Below are 26773 nucleotides of genomic sequence, written 5' to 3' on the forward strand. Positions count from 1 at the left end.
TAAATTGCTCCCTGGTATTTTATTATTTGTAATAAATACTCTTTGCATTCCGTCTGAGTTTACGGCACAGGAAGAATGTGTTCCTCTGAAATTTCTCTCTTTGCTATTTGGGTGCAGGTGTGAATCTCTTTAAAATAAATGAGTGAATGCCTGCACTAAAATAGCATATGGAGGAATTAAAGATTAATGTACTAAGCATTAGCATCTCTCAGTCATGATTTCAGGGGCCATGTATTATCTTAGTTGGGGCTTTACAAGGGGGAATTTTAACGTGGGTAAGTGTATGGGTTAGCTTGGAGGGGTGAAATCCAGGGAAAAAAAAGCAAGTTCCAACCATAGCCTTCCACATTTAACTGCAGTGTATTACGCTGATTTGAATATATTAATTACTCAATTACAGTGATATTAATGTGGGTTTTGTGGTTTAATTTTGGCTCCATGGGTTTCCCAGGCTTCCTAGAATTCACCAATGAAAGCAAGGTGTGAGATAAAGACCCAGAACTTGTGATCTCCGGATATTTGTACCATGGAGGCACCCCCACCGCCCCCCCACCCCCGTCAATGATGCACTGGGGGACCCCATGGATGTCCCCACGCACTGACTACGTGGGACTACTTGGGAAGTCTGGGCTTCTGATATCCAATTCTCCTGTGTCTGGAACCCTCCGAAACTCTGAGTTAGAGTTGGAGACTTCAGATGGTTCTGACTCACTTACCAGAATAGCTACCCAGGAAAAGTTAGAAGGATTAAAATCTCTTCTAACTCATGGGTGTCAGCTACTGACACCCAAACCCCTGTGAATAACCCCCTGACACTCCGACTAGGCCCCTGAACCCCTCTCAACCCGACTCCACCCACCATCTGTTATATGATGTATGTGCCTACATGCCATTGTAATGTAAAGGTGCTTGGGAGAGCAAGGGTTAATGTGGGACTGGAGAATAGCGCCACCCATGGGATGATGTATAGAGTCACATGGTAATAGACTGAGAGAACAGTCTAGAAAGAACACTTTGGTACCAGCCTGCACCGAAGTAACAGCACCATGCATGACAGTAATGACAGTAACCTGGGGTCTATAAATAGTTAAAGACTAACAATAAATGGTTCATGTTTAAATATACAAGTCTAAAGATCTCATCATTGAGCCACCACCGCGTACATAATACAACATGGTTGGCAGCAGTGTGAACTCCTAAAAGATTAGAGCTAGTACCATAATCTGACATGGTGATCCACGGTGATATGAAAGGTGGCAGCATTTTAAATGCTTTAACCCAGAACAACATCCCAAGGTATGAAACACTAAAAGCAACTGAATCCTAACTAGAGAGACACGCACTTAAGAAGAAAACTTGAAGAAAAAGCTGAAGAACCTTCACTACAGACTTGGAAGTGAGGAATCCACCAGAGTGAGTGGAAGTCCATTACAGAAAATTGCAAGAACTTAGTGACACAGTTCATGAGATGATGAGCAAAAGTATAAAAAAAGTAGCTGTACTTACATTTTAGAATAGGTGGCAGTCCCAAGGGCTCAGAGGACAGCTGAAAGAGAGTTGCAAGTAAAGAACAAAGGTTTCAAAAAAACCTAAAAATAGGCTGGCAGAGTGTAATAAACTTGGAGTGCAGGGCTGCTTTCTTGTAAGAAACAATAAACTTGATTTACAGATTCCAGATGAGGCTCCATGCTTGTTCCAAGACCAAGGCTAGGAAGCTCCACCCCTAAGATTCCCCACACTTAGGGCTGATTCGTCTACACAGTCACATGATCCCCATAACAGTAAGAAATGGTTTAACTTACAATCATTACATTCCTCTCCCTTTAATTTTGTTCTACCCACTTATTTACAAAAACATCTTAACCTGTGTTATATACAATTATATACAGTTCGTGCCATTATAAATTTAGTCTTTGAGGAGGTTTTCGGATTCGGGTAGAGCAGCGTAACTCTACAACTGGAGGTTCTTCCATTGGGTTGACCTGAACAAGAACCGCAGCATCAGGGACATCCCTAGACCATGGCAGTTCAGAATTATTTACTTCAACAGAGACATCAGGTATGTCTCTGTCTTTGTCAATCTGGCACCTCAGGGGTCGAAGTTTTGACTTCGATTTCAGGTGGATTAACTGGTTATTGGAGGGTTTATCGACTTTTGAGATGATCCACGTGTTTCCCAACAATCCTGTTTTCCACTTCTACTTGATAAGATAAAGGTCCTGTTTCAGAGAAAATTGTACCAGGGACTCATCTCGGTCCAGTTGCAAAATTTTGTACAAAAACTGTCTCTTGATCTTTATTGCGAACGTCATGATTCACTTTCTGACTACCCTGGTTTCTCTCCATCTTCTCCTCTAAATTAGGGAATACTAGACACAATCTTGTACCAAGTCGGCACATTATCAACAATACTGAAGGTGTTAAACCAGTGGTCACATGTGGAGTTATGCTATAGCTGAACAGAAATCTTGAAATTTGTGTTTCCAATGTTCTCTCTGTTAGCTTCCTCATACCTGTTTTAAAGGTTTGCACTGCTCTTTCTGCTAACCCATTGGATGAGGAATTATACGGTGCTGTTCTGATGTGTTTAATCCCTTTTAGGTACATGAAACTTTGAATAGAGTGCTAGTGAAAGCAGTACCATTGCCTGACACAATAACTGCAGGCAAGTCATGAACGCTGAAACTCTGGCACAATTTTTTTAATGGTTACAGACGATGGAGGCGATCTCTCTTCAAATACATCCATCCATTTGGAAGGTGCGTCGATAATCACCAGAAGCATGTTACCAAGAAAAGGATCTACATAGTCTATATGTAGTCTAACCCAGGGTCAACCAGGCCACTCCCATGGATTCAGTGGAGCTGAAACGGGCAGCTTCTGCTGTTGCTGGCACTGGAGGTGGAGTTTCACCTTTTTTAATATATCACTATCTATACCTGACCGCCAAAAATAACTTTGTGTGAGCATCTTAATTTTCGAAATACCAGGATACACACTATGAAGTTTTTCCAATAATGTTTGTCTTCCTTGCAAAGGAATAATGATTCTTGCTTCCCATAACAAGATACCATCTTGACAACTCAGTTCAGATCTATGTACAAAGAATGCTTTTAATTCTTCAGGGACTTGTGCATTCGACCATCCTTGTAATACTTATTCACCGACTCTTGCTAAAATTGGATCCTGATTTGTCCAATTCTTTATCTGTCTCATGCAAACTGGTGAGGAGTCCAGGAAATTCAAAGCAAGTACTAGCTCTTGAGGTACTGGAACATGTTTAATACTATCAGGCAAAGGGAGATGACTGAGGACGTCTGCATTTGCTATATGCTGTCAGGAAGATATAATAATTCTCATAATGTTATTGGAATTTGTTGTAAAATAGTGGTATCCATGTTTGTGTATGTGTGTGTGAGACTTAGCTGGATTAAAGACAGCTGGTCTGAAGGCTTTGATGTGGTAGAAGATGAGATAGGTTAGAAAGTAAGATGTAAAAGAACATTTGCATTTTTAAATGAACCAGACTAGATTGTTTTCAAAGGATGGGTGAAATATGTCACCCAGCCAGATGAAGTTTAGAAACAGTGTGCTTATTTTTCCCAAAGATTACTGGTAAAACTTAGTGCTATGAGAGATTTTTATTATCAGAAAGGTAAAGTCCAAAGACATAGTGAAACAATGGGAATTTGCATTCAAAGGGGAAAATATGTATAAAGGAGTGAAGGCTGTGTATGTAAGGGTAGGCACTTTGAGATCTAACAAGTATGAAAAGCCTTCAGCATCTATGCCTCAAGCTGCTGTCTTCAAAGAACTGGAGTTAGGAAAACTTACTTTGAATTCGACAGGTTCAAGGTATTGTGTGTCACTTTGCCTGGGTCTTTTAAAATCTATGTGTCTTACTGTTGCCTTAACGAAAGTGTAACTGGGAGTTAAATTAATTAGGGGATTTAAAAGTTATTATAATAGTAATTTGTAGACAAATGTTTGCGCTTAAAAATCATTTCTCTTATTAATAAATGTTTAATCTAGTTTTGTATAAACCTGTAAGACTTATTACTGCTGAATTCAAGGCACGCATCTTGAAATTTATACAAATTGCAAAACAAGTTGTGGCAGTCGTTTCAAATTTCCCTTTGGGATTTGAACAACTCAGCATTTACCATTGGCTATGCCATAATAATGTACATCCAGACGGTGCACAGAAGTGTACTTGTATGCTGACAAAATTAAAGCCCACCTTTGAAATCTAGCCGAGACTATCAGTGGGATTACTTTATCTTCACTAAACAATCCTAACAGTGGTTTGTGATCTGACACTATGGTGAAGTGTCGACCGTGCAAATATTGATGGAACTTTTTTACTCCAAATACGGTAGATAAGGCCTCTTTTTCAATTTGTGAGTATCCTTTCTCGGCTGTAGAAAGGGTTCTGGATACATACCTATTGATCTTTCAGATGCATTCTCCATCTTGTGTGACAATACTGCTCCCACTCTGTAGAGAGATGCATCACAAGTGAATAACAATTCCTTAGACGGGTCATAGTGTACTAGCAGACACGGCGAGTGTAAAAGTTTCTTGACTCTTGTGAAGGCTTCCTCTTGCTATGCCTTCCAGGACCATCTGTGGTTCTTATTCAATAATAAGTGTAAAGGGGCTAATACTGTAGATAAATTAGGCAAGAATCAACTGTAATAGTTTACCATGCCCAAAAAAGACCTGAGTTCCTTGACGTTAGTTGGAGAGGGCGCTTACTTGATTACCCTGGCTTTCTCCTCTAATGGATGCAATGCTTGGGCATCCACTCGATGCCCCAGATACATAACTTCCTTTGCTTGGAAGGTGCACTTTTCTTTTTTTAAACGGATGCCAGCCTCTAAAATTCTCTTCAGAACCTCTTCCAGGTTTGCCACGTGTTCTGCTTCTGTGGATCCTGTGATTAGGATGTCGTCCAGGTACACTATAACTCGGGGGAGTCCTTGTAGGAAGCTTTCCATGGTTCTTTGGCAAATCGCACAGGCAGATTACATACCAAAAGGTAGACCTGTATATTGGTACAGGTCCTTGTGCGTGTTTATGGTGGTATAATTTCTTGATGTGTTGTCCAGCTTGAGCTGTTGATACGCATGACTCATGCCCAGCTTAGTGTAGGATCTTCCTCCTGCGAGTTTAGCATACAGATCTTCAATCTTTGGGATTGGGTATTTGTCTAATTTTGCAGCCTTGTTTACCATTAATTTATAGTCCCCGCAGAAGATAATGGTTTGGTCTGGTTTTAGCACAGGGGCTATGGGTTCTGTCCATTCTGAAAATTAGACTGTCTGTATTATTCCAAACACCATTATTCTGCATCTACATTTTTCTTTTAGAACATGTGGCACAGGTCTTGTCTTAAAAAACCAGAGTGTTGCTTCAGGGTCCATGTATATTTTAACTTGCAAACCTCTGATTTTCTCCAACTCATCTCGGAACACTCTGTCATTTTTTTTAGCAACTCTGGAATTCCCCCATCCTGACCTGAAATATGAACAGTTTAATTTGATTTCTTTCAACCAATCACAGCCCAGAAGGCTAGGTCCTTCTCCTGTTACAACTATTATTGGCAGCTGAGCTGTATGTTGTCTGTATGATACAGGTACAGAGGTGATGCCTTTCACCTGTATTGCTTCTCCTGTATATGTTTTTAACTGAGCGGCAGTTTTCTCCAATTTCAATGGCTGGGTACCTTCTCTGAGGTATTTAAAGATATTCTCTCCCACCGCTGTGGTCGATGCTCCTATGTCCAATGAGCAGAGGCTTTCCATTTACTTGAAGTGTAACAGTGATTGGTTCAGTTTTCCTGGTCTTCAGATTGTGTGGGGAATAAACCTCAGCCTTAGTAACTTCAGGTTCATCTATGTTGTCTTCATTTAAATTGACCTGCTGTCTGGCTGTCTTGATCTAGTCTTTCATTGTTTAACTATATGCCCTTTTTTATGGCCATGGTGGCATTCTGCCTCTTTAAATCTGCAGACTTCGGGTGCATGATTTCCCCCACGACAGTAACACTTTAACTTCTGGGTTACTGGTGAGATGCTTCCAGTATTTTCTTTTATTTTTCTAGCGGTGGGGACTATGTCCCGCTTCGCGATAGCCTCCCTGACTGAGTCCCTCTCAGCGCTCTCCATTGCTAGCGCTATCTCCATGGCACGCTTCAGGTCTATCTCAACTTCTGCAAGCAAACAGCACTGAATAGTATCATTATTTATGCTGCAAACTAAACAATCTCACAACATGGCAGCATCGGCGGAGAAGAAATCAGTTAACGTTTCGAGCCCTCATGGCCCTTCGGCAGAACTGCAGCATAGTTTCAGCAAGGGAGAAATATAAATTGGTTTAAGGTGGGTGGGGGGGTGGGGGGGGGGGTGGGGGGAGAGAAACATTGAGGGTGTGGTGTGATATTTCTCCCTTGCTGAAACTATGCTGCAGTTCTGCCGAAGGGCCATGAGGGCTCGAAACGTTAACTGATTTCTTCTCCGCCGATGCTGCCAGACTTGCTGAGTTTTTCCAGGTAATTCTGTTTTTGTTTTGTTTTGGATTTCCAGCATCCGCAGTAGCTTTTAGCTTTTTGTTTTAATCTCACAACATGTCGTTTAAAGTATCACCGAAGTCACAGTGCTCCGTTAACTGTTTTAACTTTGCGATCGATACACCGGGGGCCCTTACTCGAGATTTAAACTTGAATCTTTTCATGATCACTGAGGGTTTAGGCTGAAAATGTCCTTTCACAAGGTCTACTAGCTCAGTGAAGGATCTGGAATTTGGCTCATTTAGAGCCATCAAGCTATGGATTAGATTATAGTTTTTGCTCCAGCAGACGCTTAGGAGAATTTCCTTCTGTTTCTCCTCTGCCATTATTTCATTAGCTACAAAGTAGAGACCTAATTGCTCAATGTATTGACTCCAGTCCTTGACAGATGAGTCGTACGGGTCAATCCTGTCAAAGAGAGCATTACTGGTGACTACTTCTTTTCTTCCTTCCCTTGATGTCGGCACTATTTATCCTCATTGCCATTATAATAAACTTGGAATGCAGGACTAGTTTCTTGTAAGAAACAGTAAACTTGATTTATAGAGTCCAGATGAGGCTACATGCTTGTTCCAAGACCAAGGCTTGGAAGCTCCGCCCCTAAGTTTTCCCGCACTTAGGGCTGATTCGCCTTACAGTCACATGATCCCCATAACAGTAAGAAATGGTTTATCTTGCAATCATTACACAGATAGAAAAACCTGCAAAGCATAGTAAGAAAAAAAAAGATAAAAGCCTACAGATTTTAAGAGAAAGGGAACCCTTTTCAGTCAGGTCCCTGTCTTCTTGCACAGACTAAAATGCAGAAATCTTAGTTTTAAAAGCACTCTAAGCTGAAAGGAAATAGCTTCAAACACCCTCATTTTAAAATAAGGAGAGCAGATTCCGGCTTCCGGTCCAGTGCAATCCAAGACAGTGCCAAAAGTTGGAACACTCTGCGTTGATGTATTTTGCAACAAATGTAACACCTGCAAAGCTTTTCTTTCAAAGTGGAGTCAAAAACCTTCCCAGAAACAAGTCTCTTTTTTAAAAAAAAGACAGCGGGAAGCCAACTGTATCCTAGCAACTACAGCCACACACAGGCTTAAAGTGGTAGTGACATTTCAAGCAGTAACTACAAAAAGGAAAAACAGCCATGGACAGAAAATTAGAAGAGCCAGACACATTTGTACTATGGAAAGGGCTAAACCAGACCCAAGAGTAGGAGTCTTGGAGAAGACAATCTTTGGTTTACAGGAGGCTTGTAGGATTAAGTAAGGAATCAGAAGAAGTGCAAGTTCATAAGTTTTTATTCATCTTTGGTTCACTGGCTGTGAATTACTTCACTAGCAAATATATAGATCCATACTTGACAACATTTAGTGAGACATTAAAAGGCTTTGACAGATATTTTAAAATCCAAGTTGTGGAGAATTGCAGACCCCAGAAGAAAGTCTAGCATGCTTACATTAAAGCACTGAGGGCAACAACAAGTGACCCCAGAGAGGGCAACTCCCAATAAAGCATTGACGGCAACCAAAGACCCCAGAGAAAGGGCAACAAAAGACCCCAGAGGGAGGACAACAAAAGACTCCAGAGAGAGGGAGCCAACCAGATCCCAAAGTGAGGGAGACAGATGGCAATGCAGAGTAAGCAGATGGCTGTGAATGAAGGAAAGCTATCTGAGTTAACTCAAAAGAAGCAAATCGTGCAAAAATTAAATGAAGCTGTTCTACAGGAAAATTTTCGCATCAGAACTGAACTGGAAGACTTGAAGCACAAGATTCAAGATGAGTATATACCTCTGAAAATGCACGATAAGCTGAAGTCTTCAATGAGCCAAGCTATTCAAGATCTGAACAAACAAATTTTAGAGAAGACACAAAGGTACCAGGAGGAAATAATGATCCCCAATTCCACAGTTGGCAAATCAAAGCAGGAGTTAGAAAAACTCAACCAGATATAGCCAGGCAAAACAGTAGGCAGAAAAGGCACGCAAAGGAGCTGCAACCCTGAAGGACTCCTTGAAGAATCAATATGTAGCCATGGAAAAACATGAAGAGCTACAGAGGATATTGAATATTACTTCAGGAAAAGCTGTGTTTGGACTATTAGTAGCAATGAAACCATGCACTGAAAGAACAATTGATTGTCCTTCAAGATCAAATGCAAAAGGAATATGTATCCATTCAACAACGTGAAGAAATGATGACTATCTTAGACAGTAGAATGGAAGCACAGCTGGAGAAACTCAAGAAGATTACAGGAAAGCTCAAGGTGAAACAAGAAAGCTTTGTAAAGAAAAGGAAAACCTGTTGACAAACTTTCACATGCTACTTGAATTCCTTAAGACAAAGTTTATTCCTCTGGAAAATTATAAAGAGAGGGAAAATGAACTTAATTTCACTCTGGGCAGGATTGTACGGGCCCTCTGGCGTCGGGCGTGCTTGGCAGCATGACCAGTCAATATGGTGACGTGTTTCACAACAGCATATATAAGGCATGCACTTGGCGGGCTGCACTTTGAGGGGAACTCAGAGGTAAGGGCACAGTAACTTTGCGCAGCGCTCACCCAGGTTGCCTATTGGACTTCAAGGTTGAGGTGTGTTGGACGCGTGGGGGCAGGGAATGCCCTGTGATTGAGGCGATTTGGGGATGGGAGGGAAGCGGGCTGCATGAGGGAAACCTTGGATAAAGTGACCATTCCTCTGCAGCTGAGACAGTTCATGTGCAGCCACATTGACATGCGTGGAGTTGGGCCTCTAGCTTATCTGCCCATTCAAGCAACGCAGAGGCATGAAAGTGCCACCAAGTGCTCCAGAGCTTTTCACCCCTAGGGCACAGACTGCAAACTAATGAACGTTTTAATGGACTGCAGAACAGTTGGATGACTTTTCTTGTTGTACAATCTACTTGCTAAAGCTGGTCATGGAGCAGTCACTGGTGAAGGTGCTCACAGCCCTTTGCAATGTCATCATCCTGGCTTGGACCAGTCTCCCCCATGGTTCAAGCTAACAGTGCAGCTTTGCAGTGTGGTTTAGGAGAATGCCTGCATCTGAGCTGGGAGCACAGCATGCAGTCCAGTGGGGAAAGCTGCTGCCAATCGGTTGGGTAGAATGGGGAGGGAGGAGGGTGGGGTTTCAGGCAGTCATGCAACGCGCTAAATTCTGGCCATCCAAGTGGTGGCCAGCACTTTCCAGGATGCATTAAGGGGTTTTCAGACTTAACCAAGAGAGGTTCTTAGTATACCCAAGGTAAGCAGAGACAACGGAGAAGGGAGCGACGGAGGCCCCTGACTGTGCAGAGGGATGAGCAGCACCCTCAGGGAGAAGGGGCAGCTGGAAGTCTTGCACATGCTGCTGAAGAGCCACAGCTATCATTGGTCATCGCCTAGCTAGATCCAGGGCCTATAGACTCCGCCTTTCATTCCTGCAGATGACCGACAGCCAATGTCGCCGAAGACTGCACATGTCTAGGGAACTGGTCAGTCACATCTGCCAGCTACTGCAGGATTTGGCACCAATGGGTCATGGAGGGCGTCCACTGACTGTGGTCATGAAAGTGACCGTGGTGCTCAATTTTTATGCCAGTGGCTCCTTTCAGGGCACCATAGGTGACCTCTGTGGGATATCACAAACCTCCACCCACAAATGCATCCATGAGGTCATGGATGCCATCTATGCGAGGGCACATAACTTTGTGCATTTAACCCTAAACCAAGAGAGCCAGGATTCAAGAGTGATTAGATTTGCCCAGATCTTGGGTTTCCCACAGGTGCAGTGGGCAATCGGCTGCACTCACGTGGTGCTTAGATCTCCGTTGTGGCAAGGTATCAACTACGTCAACTGCAAGGATTTCCATTCGCTGAATGTGCAGCTGGTGTGTGATCAGCAGAAACGCATCTCGCAGGTCAGCACATGGTCTCAAGGGAGTGTCCACGACTCCTACATTCTCAGTCTGTCACAGATCCCTGACATCTTTCAGGGTCCACAGAAGCTACAGGGTTGGCTCCTAGGGGGCAAGGGCTACCCACAGAGGTTGTGGCTGATGACACCCGTGCGACAGCCTCACACTGCAGCAGAGCGACGGTAGAACAAGGCTCAAGCTGCAACGCGCAACTTGGTGGAGCAAACCATTGGGATGCTGAAAATGAGATTCTGTGCCTGGTCTAGTGGAGCCCTGCAATATAGTCCAGAGCGGGTGTCACACATCATCACCGCCCGCTGCGCCCTTTACAACCTGGCGCTGCAATGGGGAGAGGTGCTGGCTGAGGAGGAGATGCAGAAGCTGAGGGTCTTCTCTGTTGAGGAGGATGTCAATGGTGATGAGGGTGAGGAGATCCTTGAAGGTGATGATGACGGCGATGAGGCCCATGCACTGACCAGGAGAGTTTTGCGCGCTCAGGAGGCCCTCACAGCTGCTAGATTTGTGGAGGGTGATGACAACATGCAGTGAGGATACATCATAGATCCTCACATTGCATCTGTGAATGTTTGACTCCAGTCCAGTCTCCCTTCAGGAGCACAGCTTCACTTTCACAGATGCTGAAGAGATGGGGGCCAGCTGCTCCTTAAAGGCGCTGAGAGCACACAGAGAGAATGATGGAACTCTGTGACGCCTGCCCACGACATTCTGGCAGCAATGATAAGGACCAGCAAGGTGCAGGCATCACTAATATGGCCTGGGAGTGTGAGGCCGGACCATCACTTTAGTCTGAAGGCTGCACAAAGCACAGGGAAGAGGCCCTGGACTGAGACATCTGCCTTTATCTTGTGTAGAAAAGTTTCACATTTGAACGACACAAACGCTGCTCATCAAAACAAGGAGCCACAGGCAGGGAGACGTTCTTGGGAGTTTATTTAGAATAGTGAACATTATGTACAAGTAATTAACACCCAAGCCCAGGCTGTGCAATTTTATTGATCTTGTGAAATTGTTAAAACGATTGATTGAAAACATTTCCATCTTAACTTTCCTAAACCAGCCGCTACATCTTGTTGCTCCCCGGACACACACAGCAGAGGTGGAGGCAGCCAGCTGACTGTGATGACCTTGGTATTTATCCACTGGAGGGCTGAAGCCTGGAGGGCCCTGGCTTATTTTTGGGGTCCTGTTGTCTGGCAGTGGCATCCTCATCTGTCTGTGGAGCTGGTGCTGCTGAGGTTACAGGAAGAGGGGATTCGGATATGCCGGACACTCCTGGAGTCACCTGGATGGATGGCCCCGGGGGGTGAACTTACTGATCCTCCTCCCTATTGGGTGCGCAAGGGCCCCTGTCTGACTCCTTGAGGAGAAGAGGTAGCTGGAGTGAGATTGGGCTGCCCCATACCCCTCTCGCCGACTGAGGCGATTTGGGGATGGGAGGGAAGCGGGCTGCATGAGGGAAACCTTGGATAAAGTGACCTTTCCTCTGCAGCTGAAACAGTTCATGTGCAGCCACATTGACATGTGTAGAGTTGGGCCTCTAGCTTATCTGCCCATTCAAGCAACGCAGAGGGATGAAAGTTCCACCAAGTGCTCCAGAGCTTTTCACCCCGAGGGCACAGACTGCAAACTAATGAGCGTTTTAATGGACTGCAGAACAGTTGGATGACTTTTCTTGTTGTACAACCTCCTTGCTAAAGCTGGTCATGGAGCAATCACTGGTGAAGGTGCTCACAGCCCCTTGCAATGTCATCATCCCGACTTGGACCAGTCTCCCCCATGGTTCAAGCTAACAGTGCAGCCTTGCAGTGTGGGTTAGGAGAATACCTGCACCTGAGCTGGGAGCACAGCATGCAGTCCAGTGGGCAAAGCTGCTGCCAATCGGTTGGGTAGAATGGGGAGGGAGGAGGGTGGGGTTTCAGGCAGTCATGCAACGCACTAAATTCTGGCCATCCAAGTGGTCTTTCCAGGATGCATTAAGGGGTTTTCAGACTTAACCAAGAGAGGTTCTTTGTATATCCAAGGTAAGCAGAGACGACGGAGATGGGAGCGACGGAGACCCCTGACTGTGCAGAGGGATGAGCAGCACCCTCAGGGAGAAGGGGCAGCTGGAAGTCTTGCACATGCTGCTGAAGAGCCACAGTGAGCTATCAGTCATCGCCTAGCTAGATCCAGGGCCTATAGACTCCGCCTTTCATTCCTGCAGATGACTGACAGCCAATGTCGCCGAAGACTGTGCATGTCTAGGGAACTGGTCAGTCACATCTGCCAGCTACTGCAGGATTTGGCGCCATGGGGACATGGAGGGTGTCCACGTGAAAGTGACCGTGGTGCTCAATTTTTATGCCAGTGGCTCCTTTCAGGGCACCACAGGTGACCTCTGTGGGATATCACAAACCTCCACCCACAAATGCATCCATGAGGTCATGGATGCCATCTTTGCGAGGGCGCATAACTTTGTGCATTTAACCCTAAACCAAGAGAGCCAGGATGCAAGAGTGATTAGATTTGCCCAGATCTTGGGTTTCCCACAGGTGCAGTGGGTAATCGGCTGCACTCACGTGGTGCTTAGATCTCTGTTGTGGCAAGGTATCAACTACGTCAACTGCAAGGATTTCCATTCGCTGAATGTGCAGCTGGTGTGTGATCAGCAGAAACGCATCTCGCAGGTTAGCACATGGTCTCAAGGGAGTGTCCACGGCTCCTACATTCTCAGTCTGTCACAGATCCCTGACGTCTTCCAGGGTCCACAGAAGCTACAGGGTTGGCTCCTAGGGGGCAAGGGCTACCCACAGAGGTTGTGGCTGATGACACCCGTGCGACAGCCTCAGACTGCAGCAGAGCGACGGTAGAACAAGGCTCAAGCTGCAACGCGCAACTTGGTGGAGCAAATCATTGGGATGCTGAAAATGAGATTCTGTGCCTGGTCTAGTGGAGCCCTGCAATATAGTCCAGAGCGGGTGTCACACATCATCACCGCCTGCTGCGTCCCTTACAACCTGGCGTTGCAATGGGGAGAGCAGCTGGCTGAGGAGGAGATGCAGAAGCTGAGGGTCTTCTCTGTTGAGGAGGACGTCGATGGTGATGAGGATGAGGAGGTCCTCGAAGGTGATGATGACGGCGATGAGGCCTTTGCACTGACCAGGAGAGTCTTGCGCGTTCAGGAGGCCCTCACAGCTGCTAGATTTGTGGGGGATGATGACAACATGCAGTGAAGATACATCATAGATCCTCACATTGCAGCTGTGAATGTTTGACTCCAGTCTGGCTTATGGCAGCGCACATACCCTCTGTGATAATGTACCTGTCATGGAGACGGAGTGGAGGCCCTAATAGTTGCTTAATTGCAGGAGGGTGGTGATGACATGCAGTGAGGACACTCCATAGATCTTCACATAACCTCTGAGTATGTTGACTCCTGTCTGGCCAAGGGCAGCTTGCTTGTGCTCTGTGATCAGGGTCATATCATGGAGACGCCAACTTGAAACTTTAAAAGCATCTGACCCTTTGCCCCCTTCAGGAGCACAGCTTCACTTTCACAGACTGAAGAGATGGGGGCCAGCCGCTCCTTAAAGGCGCTGAGAGCACACAGAGAGAATGACGGAACTCTGTGATGCCTGCCCACGACATTCTGGCAGCAATGATAAGTACCGTCGAGGCACAGGCATCACTAATATGGCCTGGGAGTGTGAGGCCGGACCATCACTTTAGTCTGAAGGCTGCACAAAGCACAGGGAAGAGGCTCTGGACTGAGACATCAGCCTTTATCTTGTGTAGAAAAGTTTCACATTTGAACGACACAAACGCTGCTCATCAAAACAAGGAGCCACAGGCAGGGAGACGTTCTTGGGAGTTTATTTAGAATAGTGAACATTATGTACAAGTAATTAACACCCAAGCCCAGGCTGTGCAATTTTATTGATCTTGTGAAATTGTTAAAACGATTGATTGAAAACATTTCCATCTTAACTTTCCTAACCCTGCCGCTACATCTTGGTACTCCCCGGACACACACAGCAGAGGTGGAGGCAGCCAGCTGACTGCTACGTCCTGTCTGTGATGACCTTGATATTTATTCACTGGAGGGCCCTGGCCTATTTTTGGGGTCCTGCTGTCTGGCAGGGACACCCTCATCGGTCTGTGGAGCTGGAGCCGCTGAGGTTACAGGAAGAGGGGATTCGGATATGCCGGACACTCCTGGAGTCACCTGGATGGAAGGCCCCGGGGGGTGAACTTACTGATCCTCCTCCCTATTGGGTGCGCAAAGGGCCTCTGTCTGACTCCTTGAGGAGAAGGGGTAGCTGGAGTGAGATTGGGCTGCCCCACACCCCTCTCGTGTACACACTGATGTAGGCCAACTATGACGTCCGTGATGGAGTTCAGCCCGTGCAGCAATGCAGGACCGATGTCCTGGACCAAGGTCTCCATGGCGGCTGCCATCCTACCAGTGTTGACATCAGTGCATTGGCATGCTGGTACTATCACCTCAGCTTGAAGGCGGGCAGACTCCTCGCTTGTGCCTTGCAACCCGAGGAGTGCAGCGGACATCCCTTCCTGATGTTCCGGAGCTTGCCTTTGCAGCTCCAGCAACTGAGACATGACTGAGTCCAGAGGCTCATCATCTGACTCAGACTCAGCAAATTTCTGGCCTCCAGCAATCCTCTGAGCGCCAGACACCTAGGAAGTCCCTGTCGCTTCCTGCTGTCACAAAACTATAACAATTTTCAGAATATTATTATCGTTTATTGTAAAGGAGGTTTATGGGTGTGAATGTAGATGATTCAGTCTGTGATTTAATTAAATTAGAATCAGATAGTCTGCAAGCTTGAAATTATCAAAAGTTAGGGGAAAAGGCATTTGAAATGCTAATAAGTAAACATGGATGAGGTCTTAGCATGTAGGGTGTGAAGAAATTTACATTTTTAGATAAGTGAAGGGATTGTTAGGGCTTCAAACAGATGGTAGAATGTTTATAACTAACAAGATAAATAGGGCAACGTTACTATGTTTTTCCCAAAAGGTACTGACCATATTGGCAATGTGAAAGATTTTTATGGGAAAAGTAAAGTTCCAAAGGCATATAGAACAATGGAATTTATAGATTAAAGAGAGAGAAACATAAATAAAGAGGAATGAAAGGCTATGTTGGGAGGCCATGTAAAATCTAACAGGAGTGTGTGAAACAGCCTTGTCTAGTAGCTAAAGTTGGAGAAAAGCCTTTGGAATTTCACTGTTGAGTAGGTGCTGTGGTGAACCTGCTGGTTTGTTAGTTAAATTTAAAACTTATTTTAGACTGTTGCCTTAAAGGGGGTGCATAGTTGGGAGTGAGGTTAATTAGAAATTTCAGGATTTGTTATAGTATTAAGTAACTGTAATATTATGTATGTGCTTGAAATCTTTTCTTCTGTTAATAAATGTTTTAAGTTAGTTTTTAAATCTCTAAAGGTGTTAGTGGACTCGTTACTTCTAAATTCAGTTCTCGTAATAAATACAAATTGCAAAACCATTGTGATAGCGTGGCCAAGTTTCCCTTGTGGATTTCATCTGCCTGACACTTATCACCTACCACGTCATAACACTGCTGTGGATCAGAAAGTGCAATGTGTCACCAGATTATGATCCCAAGGCTACTCTAAAGCTAGGTCCCACTGAGGAGTGTGCCTCTGCACTGGCGGAGGATGTGGGCAAGCGCTGTGATGCATCTTCAGGGAGGGTTTCAGCGGATTCCTCTTCTGAGCTTCAATCTGGGTTTGATTGGAGGTCCTGGGTTGTGGACTCTGTTGGCAGTTTCCCAGATGTGCTTGCGAAAGCAAGGAGAGACAGCATGGTTGTCTGACAGATGTCGTACTGCTGGTTCCTCACTTGGTAGAGCATCACCAACCTCACTGTCAGCACAGGAACGGTTCAGATCTCGCCAGCCAGCTGGATGGCTCTGTTTTCAATATCCATGAGGACCTTGATTTCAGGCATTCCCCTACTAGTCTGCAACCTCTCCCTTTTGTTGTGTGCCAGCTTGTCCTGCATGAATAGAGATGGAGAGACAGTGTAAGCAGGATTCCTGTCAGGCCAAATGTTAAGTATTTCTGGAGTGTGGGTGGTGATTGGTCCCATGGAAGGGATGAGGACAATGAAGGTGTCTGTGCGGGAGTGAATGGTGATGTCCCTTGGATTGGCAGTGAGTGAGGGCCCTGTAGATGTGTGATGGGTTTGTGAGTGTGTGAGTTGAGAGTGATTAGAAGGGTGAATTATACTGGCAGAACAGAAGAGATCATTCATCCTCTTGCAGCTCTGGGTGGCTGTCCTCTTTTGCAGGGTGTTGGCGCTGACCACCGCTGTCACCACCTCCCAAGCTGGATTAGTGATGTTGCTGCCCATCCTGCAGCCAGAGCAGGGGGAAAGGACATCACGGCAGCCCTCCACTGCATCCAAAAGGTCCTCGAGGGACCCATCATTGAACCTGGGGGCTCCAGTCTTCTTATCTTTTGGAGCCATGCAGCAGTCGTGGGCTGGGAGCACAGAGAGGTGTGAGCGCGGCTGCACTTTAAGTACGCCCGGCGTGTTGAAGCAGTGGGGTGATGGCGTGGTGGGCAGCATTTGCCCGCTATGGAAATGGCCTGTTTCCTTGGAATGCATAATTAGTACGACGGGTTTGGGATGATACGGCATGTGAAGCCGCCATTGCGGCCGGTGGGTAAAATGTCATTTTACCTGCCCGCTACTGCACTGTGCAAATCTGGGATGATTCCATTCCCTGAATAAACTGAAGACCCAGTTGGCAGAGAAGACTCAACAATGTTCTATAATCCAGGAGGAAGCTGAAAGTCACAAGAAAGAGACTGAAGAGCTGAAGAAGCAGTTGAATGGAAAAGAGGAGGCATTGAAAGGAAAACTTTCCAAACTGCGAGCAGATAATGAAGCCATGAATTGTACAATCACAGAACTGAAACAAGTTAAGATTTCACCAGAGACAGACCTTACCAACAGTGAATCCAAAATGAAGGACAAGGGCAAAGTTCTGTTGTAAACAGAGAAAGAAAAGACAGAAATAAGATTGGAAAATGTAAATCCGACACTGAAGTGCAAGGCTGAGCTGAATGGAAAGATTCATAATCTTGCAAAGCAACAAACAAGTGTTTGGTGAAATTGTGAAACAAGTGGAAATGAAGGTTTCATTTACAAAATATATACGACCAGCAAGAACATGGTGGACACCATGGGAAAAGAAAATTTGAGTCTACCCTAGGAATGGAGTACACATTCTCCTCGGAAGGAATGGGACAATCCCACAGTGTCCAAAAAAAGCAGATGAGTTGTTAGTAAAGAGAAATACATCTCGAAGGAGTACAAAAAGCGAATCTAATGGAGGTAGCTAAGTACCAGAAACACAGAGTACTACTACCATTCCTCGAAACATTACAGACCGAGATGTGGAAGAACTGTCAAGCCTCAAGACCCTCTGAATTTAAAAAGTCAGAGAACTGAGATGGGGGAGAAGGGATAGCAAATAAAGATTGTATTGTAATACTCCATTGGAAGGGAGGAAAGACTTATTTGGCGAAGAAAGGGGGATGTTATATGATGTTGTATGTGCCTGCATGCCAATGTATTGTAAAGGTGTTCGGCAAAGCAGGAGTTAATGTGGGACTGGAGAATAGCACTGCCCAGGGTATGCAGTATAGAGTCACTTGGTAATAGACTGAGAGAACAGTTTATAAAGAACACTCTGGAAACAGCCCGCATGGAGGTCACAGCACCATCCATGACAGTAACCTGGGATTGATAAATAGTTAAAGACTAACAATAAAAGATTCATGTTTAAATATACAAGTCTCAAGATCTCATCATTGAGACATCTAAAGAACCCATATTACAAACACCACCCGACTATTCTCCCCTCCTCCCGACTACCCTGTGAGTCCCTGACTACCCCCCAAGACCCCCCTGACTCCTCCCCTGACCCGACTACCCCCACACCTCCTCCCCCGCCCCATTTGTATGAAAGGGTTTGTTCACAGGATTTGTGCTGAGAGGCAATTTTATACACTTCAAACATTACAGGTTTTGGAAGTGTCATCTATACTTTGCAGATTCGGAGGCCTATTCAGCACTTTGGAGTTCTGATCTATCGGATCATCATGGGTGCCACTTATGCTGTGCTCCTTTGGACATCAGATGAAAACTAAGATGACCCTCAGGAGCAGCAGGACCTGTACCACCAGCCACCTGCCATTCACACAGCTGGAGCTCCACAAGAGGGAACATTTTCTCTCTTCTCTCCATTAAAGGAGGTGCAACTTGCAAGAGGCCACACCTGCCAGAGGATCCACAAGTAGAGGGTAAGCTTTCTCAACATATTGTGACACCAGGGTCTGAGGAGGCACAAGGTGTTGTGTAAGGTGGTGGCAGACATTTGCAGCCTGCTGGAACAAGACCTGTTACCAATGGGATGTGGTGGCCATGCTTTACCTGTGCCTGTCAAAGTCACCACTGCCTTTAACGCTTTTGCCTCTGGATCTCCCCAGGGCTCGACTGGAGATATTTGTGGGATCTCACAGCTGGCAGCACACAAATGGATGAGACAGGTGATGGCTCCTTTGCCCAGGACAGGCAAACATGTCAACTTTGCCACAATGTCACCGCTCAGGTTTGCGGCTCTAGCTGGCTACTCACAGTTTCAGGATGTTGACAGCATACAGGTAACAAATAAGGTACCCACAGATCACCCAGGAATTCATTGCACAGCTGGTGTGCAACCACAAAATGATGCTTATGCTGATGTCTGCAAGATTCCCAAGCAGCGGCCAAAGTCTTTTGTCGTGCAGCAGTCCACCCTTCTTGATCTCTTTAAATCAGATTTACTTCAGATTTATTGGCTGGGTGCTCAGAGACAAAGGATACCAATTTAAAACGTGGCTGATGATACATCTTGGAAATTGGAGGAGGTAAGCCTGGGAATGACACAGTGAAAGCCATAAGACCAGCAGATGTGTCAGCAAACCAGCCATCAGCAGGCTGAAGATACGCTTCAGGAGGCTGGACAGCTCTGGAGGTGCCTTTCAGTATGTACCAACCAGGTTCTCCAGAATGCTCTCCCCAACATTACACAGAAGCAAAGTTTGGACCTGCAGAAAAAGCAAGGTGCAGAGATCAGAGGCTTTTTGTATAACTCTGAGGAGGACAAAGAGGGTGTGGAAGGTGATGTGGTCAAAGCATCGCCAATGACATGCATTGTTTGCCAGGATACCCTAATTATTGCAAGGTTTATTTAGGTTCCCCCAGTGTACCCATCAAACAACCACATGCAAAACCCACTTTTGGACCCCTTCCATGCTACTGATGCAAAGCAACAAGAAATCCTCCCTTTGACAGCCGACCTCACCCGTTGCTCAGACTCAATTCATGTCTTTTCAATTCATCATCACACAACTGAAAAGATCACTTGACAGCCAGAAAACAAGAATGGGCAAGATGGGAAAGTGATGCCAAAGAATAATATTTATGTGGTTCACATATAAAACAGAAAATTAACATTTGAACATGATAGAACTACCCATACACATACTCTTGTGCAACTACAAACCTTTACTCTTCCTTACCCTAGAACCCCTGCATGTTGCAATCCCTGTGTTTTCAGAGAGGAAGAGGCAGGCTGCTCAGGTCCCTGCTCTGACTGTTGAGATGCTCTTGGCCGATATCTCCTGAGTTTTGGAATCCACGAGGGCCCTACTGAAGACTATTCCACCTGTACATGTGCAGGGACAGATGCGGCCATCGAGACATGAGGTATCATGTGGGTACTAACAGGAAGGGGGTCAACGGGTGAGAAGTGGGAACCTTTTGAATCAAGACCCCCCCCTCTCCATTTTTCCTCTCACTATCACCGCTCTTATGACCCCTCCCTATGTTAGCAATGAGCTAGAGAACACTTTGTTGCAGATCACTGGGGCGAGGAACGGCCAAAGCTAGCATTTCATGAATTCTATTTAAGCATTCGTAGGGCCGAATTTTCACCTCTGAGCCGGGCATGCAGAGTTGGGGTAATTCCCTACTCTCCAAGCCTGATGCACGAGAAGCTTCCCCGAATTGTCTGATTTTTGTCCTGGGGGAGGGGTTTTCCACCATGTGGAGGCAAATACAGGGGCTGCAAATAAAAGGCCTGCCTTGGTGTTCTGGGACTTTGTCCCAGTTATAATAAAAATAGTAAGGCTTTCTAGACCACACCCCACACACCTCCTCATCCACCACCCACTTGTGCCACCTCGTGCCCCCACTCCCTCCCATGGCCCCTCATACCCTCCATGCCACTTCATGCCCCCCACCCACTCTCCCTGGCCCCTCATACCCTCCATGACACCTCATGCCCTCCATCCACCTCATGGCCCCTCATACCTTTCATGCCAACTCATGCCAACCCATGACCCACCCACCCACCACCCTTACGCCCTCCACACCAACTCACCCAATATCAACCATGGGCAGACCTCAGGAGCCATGCTAGGATGAAATAAAATAAAGTAAGTATCTATAACAGGCTTCACTACATTAAGAAAAAATCTCTCATTGATAAAAGCCCATTCAAGACATCTAAATCCCTTCAAGTACTAAATCCCTTATAAAAACAAACATTTGTACTCAAAGCCCCACACCAGAAACCTCATAACCACTTGGAGCTGCCAATCAAACTGTGGACTTACAGGCCCCCCACGGTGATAATGATAGGTTGTGGAAGCAGTCAAGAAGCCCTAATCCTACAATGAAATCCCTCAGGTTTATGTCAACAAACATCTATTGAAATTGAGGGCACCAATTTCATTCAACTGAGAGTCACAGCAGGTTGATTTTTAAATTTAAAGGGCAGAGGATTTAAATTATTTGACAGCTTGACAGTTCCACAGAGTTTATCCACCTTTTGTGCACATGAATGTCTACTGTTAAAAATCCCAAAGGGGTACCTGAACCTCTCCAGAAGGGTACCTGACCTTTCCAAAGAACTCCAGTAGGTTTAGACCATTTCTTCACATGTCTAAAGCCCAGATTATTGTTACAGAAACCTGGGTGACAGAAATTGCTTCTGAGTCAAGGCAGCTGCACTTTTTAAATGTGCTGCTGCCTTTTTGTTATTCATTCATGGGATGTGGGCTTTGTTGGCTGGGCCTGCATTTATTGTCCATCCCTAGTTGCTCTTGAGAAGGTGGTGGTGAGCTGTCTTCTTGAATCGCTATAGTATATGTGGTGTAGGTGCACCCACAGTGCTGCTAAGAAGGATGTTCCAGGACTTTGTCTCAGCGACAATCCAAGTGAGGATGGTGAGTGATTTGGAGGGGAACATCCAGGTGGTGGTGTTACCATCTATCTGATGCCCTTGTCCTTCCAGATGGTAGTAGTTGTGGGTTTGGATGGTGCTGTCTGAGGAGCTTTGGTGAATTCCTGCAGTGCATCTTGTAGAATGTACACACTGCTGCTACGGTGTGTTGGTGGTAGAGGGAATTAATGTTGGTGGATGTGGTGCCAATCAAGTGGGCTGCTTTGTCCTGGATGGTGTCAAATTTCTTGAGTGTTATGGGAGCTGCACTCATCCAGGCAAGTGGGGAGTATTTCATCACACTCCTGACTTGTGCCTTGTAGATGGTGGACAGGCATTGGGTCATCAGGAGGTGAGTTACTCATTGCAGGATTCCTAGCCTCTGACCTGCTATTGTAGCCACAGTGTTTATATGGCTAGTCCAGTTCAGTTTCTGGTCAATGGTAACCCCTAGGATGTTGATAGTGGGGGATTCAGTGATGGTAATGCCATTGACGTCATGGGGCGATGGTTAAATCCTCTCTTGTTGGAGATGGTCATTGACTGGCACTTGTGTGGTGTGAATATTACATGCCACTTGTCAGCCCAAGCCTGGATATTGTCCAGGTCCTGCTGTATTTGGACAGGGATTGCTTCAATATCTGTAGAGTCGCAAATGGTGCTGAAAATTGTGCGATCAACAGCAAACATCCCCACTCCTGACCTTATGAAGGAACGTCAATGATGACTCAGCTGAAGATGGTTGGGCCTAGGATACTATCCTAAGAAACTCCTGCAGTGATGCCCTGGAGCTGAGATGACTGACCTCCAATAACCACAGCCATCTTTCTTTGTGCTAGATATGATTCCAACCAGCAGAGAGTTTTCCCCCGGGACCTATTGACTCCAGTTTTGCTAGGGCTCCTTGATGCCACACTCAGTCAAAGGCTGCCTTGATGTCAAGGGCAGTCACTCTCACCTCACCTCGGGAGTTCAGCTCTTTTGTCCACGTTTGAGCCAAGGCTTCCGTGAACTACGGATGTATGAAATACCTCCCCCGGTGAAAATGGTAGGTGCTGGGTTCAAAGGCAGGACTTCCAGAATTGGAACTCCAGAACCATTTTGGCTAAGGTGGGTGTCCTTCTGACTGGCAAAAATTTAGGCCATAGTATGTAAGCTATTGGTTTCATTCATCCATTTGTTTGGTTGCCCTGTTTGATGCTCCATGCAATAGGCCACTCTTCCAATGAAAAACGTAGTATTGTAAAGGCCTGCAATATCATGCCACTCTTGTATCTCAAGATGGACTCCGCTAATATCTCTGCAAGCAGTGTGCTGTTCTACTGGATGAATGGTTGCACATTCTCTGCTGCTGCTTCAGAAATATCCGTTAGTCAATGACCCCTGAGACCCAGCATCTGCATCCAGCTGAGCAGAACTTGGAGTGTCCTGTGCCATTCAATGCACACTCTACTCTGCTCTGAGGAATCGTTGGCTTCTGCAACCAGGACCACCCCCTTTTGGATGTGTGAAATCCCTTTGGGAGAAAAAGGCATGAATGAGCACTGTTAAGATAGGAATGTTTGAATTATGATCATACTTCACTCGTTGTTGACATCAAGTCAACATGAAGGAGTGTTGCATGCCATATAGCAGCCTGATATATAATTCCGTCACCAGGTATCTGGAAGGCTCCCATCTCCCACATGTCTGATGGCCAGACACACCAAGACTCCACTGATGTCCGCCGCCTGCTACTCTACATTGTTAGCTGTGAGATGGCTGGATGGCCACCTCTAGTTCTCTCTCTCTTTCTGGTCTTCTGTACTCTCTTCTCCGACACGGAGTGAAAGAAGAGACAAATGAGTGAGAATAATGACATGTGTGGAAAGGATGAATGGCCAACATTTGTTGAGGATGAGGGGAAGGCATAAGGATAAAGGTATGAGTATCAGTGGTTGATGGACAGGTAGGAATGCAAGGAACTGCAAAGACATAGGGCAGGATTTTCTGGCCCCGTTGTGGCGGTACCCACCGCTGGAGATTCGACGGCCCAGCCAAAAGCCCATTGACTTTCAGTAGGATGGGATAATCCCGATGGTGGGCGGGGCCAGAAAATCCCACCCATAGTGGTATCTGCAAGATAAATTGGCGTGAGGGATTATGTGGTAGAATAGACTTGAGAAGTCAGGGTGAAGTTGGGGTGATACTCACATTACAATGTAGTTGCATATATTATTGCTCTCACCTTTCCTGCCCAGCTTAAGCCATTGAACCATTTTCCACATTGCATCCAGGTAGTGCCACACCCCTTTACTTACATCCTGTCGCACCTCAAACCACACTTTCTTGGTGTGCCCAGGCAGCTTCTTCTTCCCGCCACTAGGTACCAGTGCATCCCTTGAGGTCCACTCAGCCCCCAGCAGCACATCCAGGGAGGTGTGCTGAAATGGGGTGCAGCCTTTCACATTCTACCTTCCATGGCAATATTTGTTCCTTTCTCCTTCCCACCTCCAACATCTTCAACAGGCATGTCAGGAATATCCCTTTAAATGGTGGGGTTAAAATCGATTCGTGCAGGTCGTCCGCACACCCTCTGACACTAATTGGTCAGGAAACCTGGAAATCATATGGTAATGCAGTGATTGGGTTAAAAAAGGCACTGGCAGACACTCTGTACTTTCTTCTGGGTTTTCAGCATGCTATCAGACTCTCCAGCTCCCAATGCGTTGCCAACTTATCCAGCCCATACTGTTAGCAGCTGTCAGTGCGTTTGCTGCTCCCTTGTGTGTCTGATGCTAGTTACACAAGAGGATTACTGGCTATGATGCCATACAATGTGCTTATCCAGAAAGAATCAGAATTCTGTCTCCCACAGAACCATAGAAAGGTTACGGCACGGAAAGAGGCCATTCAGTCCATCGTGTCTGCGCTGGCAATAAAAAGAGAAAGAAGAAACTAGCTGCACATTTTTAATCCCACTTTCCAGCACCTGGTCCGTAGCCTTGCAGGTTACAGCACTTCAGATGCAGATCCACGTACCGTTAAGTGAGTTGAGCATTTCAGCCTCAGTCACCAGTTTAGGCAATGAATTACACCTTCTGGGTGAAAAAGTTTTTCCTCATGTCCCCTCTAATCCTTCTACCAATCACCTTAAATCAATGCCCCCTGGTAATTGACCCCTCAGTTTGGGGAAACAAGTAGTTCCTACCTACCCTATCTAGGCCCCCCATAATTTTGTGCAGCTCAATTAGGTCACCCCTCACCCTCTGCTGTTCTAAGGAAAATAATCCTGGTCTATCCAATCTCTCCTAATAGCTGCAATTTTCAAACCCTGGCGACATTCTTGTAAATCTCCTATATACTGTATGTGGCAGTGATCACATTCAGAAGTACAGTCTTGGATGAAAAAGACAAGTACAAGCCTCTAGCATAGTCTAATAAAGCACTGAGCACTTGGGATTTAAGGCTGATGTTTAAGATCCTAATATCTAGGCATTCACAAAGCTAAAAGCCAATGGCTCCTGCCCTTTTCACACACCATAGAGAACAATATGTTGTGAATCCAACCAGGGATCAGGCTATTTTGGATCGGGTAATAAGGCAGGTTTAATAAATGATCTCAGATTAAAGGATCCCCTAGGAAACAATGACCATAATATGGTAGAATTTAGTATTGAGTTTGAGAGTGAAAAACTTGGAAACAACTGTGCTAAACTTAAATAAGGGTAATTGCAATGGAATGAGGGCAGAGTTGGCTGGAGTGGATTGGGATAGGAGTTTAGCAAAAAAGACAGTTGATGAACAATGGCAGACATTTAAGAAAATAGTTCATGACTCTCTACAAAGAAATACCCCAGTGAGGAAGAAGGATTCAAGGAAGAGGTTAAACCAACTATGGTTAACCAAGGAAGTTAAGGACAGTATCACATTGAAAGAAAGAACATTCAATGTGGCAAAGATTAGTGGTAAGCCAGAGGATTGGGAAAGTTTGAAAAACCAACAAAAGATGACCAAAAACATAATAAAGGGGTGAAAAAAAACTTTGAGCGTAAACTTGCAAGTAATGTAAAAAACGGACAGTAAGAGCTTCTTTAAATATATAAAAAGGAAGAGAGAGGCCAAAGTGAACATAGGCCCCTTAGAGAATGTGGCTGGGGAAATAATAATGGGGAACCAGGAAATGGCAGAGGAATTAAATAAATACTTTGCTTCAGTCTTCACGGTAGAAGATACTAATAGCATTCCAAAAATACTAAATAATCAAGGGACAAAAGGTGGGGGGCAGGGGGGAGAAAATAAATTCAATAACCATCATTAGAGAAAAAGTACTAGAGAAACTAATGGGGCTAAAGGCCAATAAGTCCCCTGGACCTGATGGGTTGCATCCTAGGATATTAAAGGAAGTAGCTACAGAGATAGTGGATGCACTGGTAGCAACTTTCCAAGAATCCTTAGATTCTGGGTAAGTCCCGGAGGGTTGGAGAACAACCAGTGTAACACCCTTATTCAAAAAGGGAGGAGACAAAAAACGGGCAACTATAGGCCAGTTAGCTTAACATCTGTCATTGGGAAAATGTTGGAGTGTATTATAAAGGATGTATTAGAGAGCATTTAGAAATGCATAATCTAATCAAGCAGAATCAGCATGGCTTCGTGAAGGGGAAATCATGCCTAACAAATTTATTAGAATTCTTTGAGGAGGTAACAAGCAGGATAGATAAAGGGGAGCCAGTAGATGTAATATATTTGGATGCCCAAAAGGCGTTTGAAAAGGTTCCGCACATAAGGCTACTTAATAAGATAAGAGCCCATGGTGTTGGGGGTAGTATATTAGCATGGATAGAGGATTGGCAAACTAATAGAAGACAGAGAGTTGGGATAAGGGGGGGCCTCAATTATTTACAATATATATTAATGACTTAGATGAGGGAAGTAACTGTACTATCGTCAAGTTTGTGGATGACACAGATAGTTGGGAAGGCAAGTGGTGAGGATGACACAAAGAATCTTCAGAG

The sequence above is a fragment of the Cetorhinus maximus genome, chromosome 3 (genome assembly GCF_964194155.1).
Source record: "Cetorhinus maximus chromosome 3, sCetMax3.hap1.1, whole genome shotgun sequence".
Taxonomy (NCBI): domain Eukaryota; kingdom Metazoa; phylum Chordata; class Chondrichthyes; order Lamniformes; family Cetorhinidae; genus Cetorhinus; species Cetorhinus maximus.